We start from the raw sequence: 5,136 nt of genomic DNA, 5'->3' as shown, positions 1-5,136 counted from the left end.
GATGCCCCCCTAACAATACAAACCCCATCATCACAGGCTGTATGGTAGAGTTTCTGCCTACCAAATGGGAGATCCAAATTCAAGTCCCAGCCAGGCCAAGTAGGGGTGAGTGAAGTGACAGGGAGAAATTCTTGGGGGCTGGACTCAATGATCTTCCGAGGTTCCTTCCAGCCCTAATGTCTATGAAATCACTGGATCAGATAACAGGTTATAACAGCTGAGGTTCATTCGCTTGCTCCTTTACCAATGTCATATATACCATTACCTGTTTACAGTGCCTTTCTGCTGCCTACATTGGACAAGCAGGTCAATGCCTATGTGAAAGGATGAAGGGACACTGGATGTGACATCAAGTCCAAAACGCACAAGCCAGTAGCATAGCACTTAAATCTTCCTGGACATTCCATCATGGCCCTCAAAGTAGCTGTCTTTAAACAGCAAAACTTTTAAAAGCAGACTTGACTTCTCCCTCCCCAGAGTCCTGTTCACATCAGTGGGACTTCACACAGGCACTGAAGTCCACCCTGCTGAATCCTGTGCAGCTTTGGTTCATATCATGTAAACTGTCGCAGGCACATTCAGTTTTAGAATGGGATGTTCATTCACTGCTTGCCAAACTATTAATTTGCAAAATTAGATTTTCTATAATTCAATCTTTGCCATAATTGTCAAATCAATTTGGTTAAAAGTGCACATATCAGATTCTTCTTCTTATTAACGCTCATATAAATCTGTTACTTTGCTAATATTTGAAATTATTTTGTTACCCTCTATTTGACAAAATGGACATGGGACTTGGTAGTGATTTTGTTACTAATAATGCAACTTGTACTCTAGCAGAGCTGTTTATCAAAAGGTTCAGTACATCTACAAATAAGCCCAACACTCCCATAATGAGGATTTGTGCCGATCATGGAGTATGAGAGGGACAAAGCGTGAACAAACACTTCATTATCAATTAATAATGAATGAGGAGATCTAATCGCATAAATTAGGAGAAGGAGATCTAAAAGTGTATTGTTAGAAAAAAACAGGATCTGAACTGTCAATACCTTATGGAGTTTGAAAGTGTTTTGATGAAGAACAATCTCCACTAGAGAAGTGGTTTGATGAAGCAGAATCTCTACTTCCTTCCAATAGAGTAGCATCAACATTCAAATAAACCAGGCAAATCTCCCACTGAGCACTCAGGGAGTTAAGTTTGCACACAAAAGGACAAATAACACTGCATATGTTGGTTATTTGGCAAATTTCTTGTTAGCTAACCTCAAATATTTAATTTCCCAAAAATAAGTTACATAAATACGGCTGGGTGAAATCCTGACTTGATTAAAGCCAATGGCAAACCTCCCACAACTCCAGTGGGGCCAAGACTTCATACAGGGTGTGTAGAGCTAAATAATTATCAAGAAGCTGACCATTCCTAGTGAAGGATTTCCAAGGCAGACATGTTTTAAAGGGTAATCAGAGGGTTGATAACCAGCATATGAGAGGTTTACATATGCTTCAAGCATAAAGGAAGCCTGGAGAAAGTCAGAAAGGGAAGTGATAGAAATATTGAGAGGGAAAGAAATTATTTCTGTTTTATTTCCTTGCTGTTACCTGGTATTTAAATTTGCTTGGCATATGTGACCCTGCTTTATAACGATAGACCTTAAAATGATCCTTGGGATTTCCAATTTCAGATATTATGTGTTTTAGGTGCAGTGCAAAGATTAGTCCTTATAACATTCTAGAAAATGATATTTGTCTTTAGGACTCCTCTTTTGGGGCTGAAGGCAGGGGCAAAATTTACAGCTCTGAATAGGAGATATAATAGGATGAAACTCAGAGCATTCTTTACAATATTGTAGAACAATCTCAATACTCCATCACTAAATATTGTTCTACATATACTATGATGAGTGAAGCATAAATATCTGGGCATTTGATAAGCTCAGTTACTAAAGTGAAACATTTCTTTGTCCACTTAGGGAGAAATTAAAAAGATCTTAGAAGTCAATAAATCTTTGAAAACTCTTATTGTAAGCACAATGTAGATTTGTATGTACAGTGGAGATCTAAATTATTTGTGTGTCAATGGTCAAATAAAACATGTCATGTCATACAACATCAAGCTCAAAAAAAACACCCCCCAATTTAAAAAGAGGCAGCTATCACTAAATAAACATTTAGAAAATGTGAAGGGTCCAAGTTGAGATCTTTAAAAAACATTCAAATTAAGGATTCAAACCATGTCCTATTTCAAAACAAAAAGTAATCTATGTGCCCAGATGGCATGGAAATGAAAGGAATGGACAGGAATGTGGATAGGGTGGCCAATTCATACCTACATAATAATCTGAATAACTTAAAATTGATAAGACTTGAGCAAATAGGACAACATTTAACTGGTGTTGCAGGGATGATGACATCAGTGATACTTACTGTTATTTAATGTATCTATATTATAATAGCATCCAGAGTCTTCACACATCCTTACCTTTCCCCAGAGGTTTCAACATATTTGAGTGTCAAAACGGATAAATCAAAGGACCTTAAAATAAAGGTTCTCCTTTCCAGTTTTAAAGCCCTGTTTTCAATCGCTAATGGCTTTACCAAGTTTTACCCATTTGAGCTGACATTTTCTATTTCAGGCATCTCTCAGGCTGAATCACTCTGGAAACTTTTAGCCAAAATGGCTTACTGTTTTCAGAGATAGAGTAGGAGGAAAATATGTTGTCTTACCACATCAAAAGTTTCTTGTGACCTTATCTTTGAATTGATCTAATTGCCTACTACTGAAGTGCAACTTGAAATTTTGCAGGGCAGTGGCCTTTGTGCCAGGCCATCGCCTTTGTGCTTTAGGCCATCCCTGTGAAAGTTCACCCAAATTTGGCCATATTGTGAAACTCATAAATATTGCAGCTAATACAGGCTCAGCAGAGCCTTTCCAATTTTAGTTGGTAATCACTGGATGCAATACAGAACTTTTGAACCTAAAGCAGAATTTAGGCAACTTTGAGCTTCATAGGTTGCAATCCAAAGGAAGCCCTTGGCTACTTACTGAGAGACTACCTGCCTCTTTTTACATTGCAGCTACCATTGAGATCACAGCAGGGACTAAAGTATGAGAAGCCTCATCAAATACAAAGGTGTGGCAGGTAAGTTTTCATAAAGAGCTATTTCTCCTGAAATTCACTTCTCCTCTTAGTTTTCGAGAGCCACATTGGTTAGCTTTCTACATATCTTTCTACTTAAGGTATCTGGGGAATAGATCTTTTGAGGTGGGAAAGTTTTTTGTATCTACTCTGGCAGGTGCGGAATGGAAGCATTTTATTATTATATCTTAGTACGTTTATCTGTATTTTAAATGAGATGAGAAATATACCAAACCACATTCATTGTGAAAATGAAATTGTGGAAAGATGCCGAGTTCAAAGAATCAATTCTTGTAATTCAGAAATAAGTGTATAGTAGCTAAAAGAAAAAAACAACAACTCACCTTTATAATGGCATAAGAGGAAGTATCTTTAAATCAAGATGTATTTTAATTTGGTTATTCCCAATGGACAATGTTTGTTAAATGATTCTTGGCACTACTAATCCAACCTTTCAAAACACGTAAAACCCTACATAAAGTATAATATGTTTCATGAATCTGGGAAAGTGGAATTTTCCACAAGATATACACTCTTCAGCAGATGACTCTGAAGGCTAGAAGGTGATTGTCCATATCATGCATATTTTGAACCTTATAATAATTTTCATACTTTTCCCAGTTAACTTAATTTTCTCTGTATTCTGTCTTCAGGTTAACATCTGATATAATGAGAAATTACATATTTGTTAGCAGTTCAGTTGCCACTTCATTCTTAATTTCTTACAGAACTTTTGGTCACTTCCTGGGTCATTTAATTTATCAGCTTGTTCCAACACCACTGCTTTTGATATCTAATTATCTGAATCATGTCTTTATTTTCTGCAAAAAGTGGCTCTGGGGAAAATATTTTCCCATCACTCCTTGCAGTGTAAACTCATGCAAAGAGATTGCTTAATTGCTTGTAATGACTTTATTTCCCTTGATTTTTTTCTAGTGGCCTTGCAGGTCAACTGTTTTTGCCAAAAAACTTACTACTTACTTCTATTATCTTTACACTAACGTAACCCTATTGGTGATAATTATACTATTATAGTTATTTTGGTAAATTTTGCAATATAGACAAGCCTAATACAGGTACCCAATCTTCATGTATGCTTCAGATGTTTTTGATCCAACAGCATTAAGAGTAAAAGGCCAAATCTATACAATTAAAGACCTTGTGTATTTTCAGGTAATTTCTGATAGGCTGCCTGTATCATTATCTTTTCTTTGCCATGTAAATTGTTTCAGTGCAAGTAAAATTAGTCATATTCTCCTCTCCTGGTTAGGTATTGCCACTTGATGTATTTCAACTCCTGAAATATCATTTATTTAATTTATATGCTGTTATATATGTATTTATAAACATTTTAAATAATTACAATTTAAATTCCTAATTTAAAGGGGAAAGTTTTCTTAGAAAGCAGTTTACTATAAGCGTATTTAATTTGCAGCTATTCAGCGGTCACATTGTCAGCTTTTGCACCACTTAGACTTTCTCTCGCACCCAGAAGAGCACACTTGAACAGCCCTTGAAACCTAACAAACTCTGAGAGTTCTGGAGTACTTGGGAAAGAACATTGCAACCCCAACAAAATTCAATGCCGATGCCTTGGAAGGAATGTGTCATTATTAACCTTTCATAAGTAGCCACCAGGTTCCCTCTTTACTGGCTTTTCTTCAGAGGTTAACACGGTACATAAAAGACAACAAAAATGGACAATCTATGGTGTCAGTAGTTTCATGCCAAATGTGAATGATTGCAGGGCCAATGGTTTCTAAAATCATACTCCTTGCCTATGCCATCATGAAGATTTTTGCCTCCACCAACTATCCACTAAGTTTCAGTGAAAGAACTTGTTCTGAGTAGTGGACAAATTGTTTACTACTTTGTTCGGATGATGATTATGGGCCCAATTTTCCAATATATTGATGAGAGGATAACTAATGTCCTATAGGTCAGGGATATCTGTTTTTAATTACTAATATTCAAACGAATCACTAGATCCTCTAGT

The sequence above is a fragment of the Gavialis gangeticus genome, unplaced genomic scaffold, assembly GCF_001723915.1.
Source record: "Gavialis gangeticus isolate Ggan-Ray unplaced genomic scaffold, GavGan_comp1, whole genome shotgun sequence".
In the NCBI taxonomy this organism is placed as follows: Eukaryota; Metazoa; Chordata; order Crocodylia; family Gavialidae; genus Gavialis; species Gavialis gangeticus.
Note: the sequence above shows the minus strand (reverse complement) of the source record.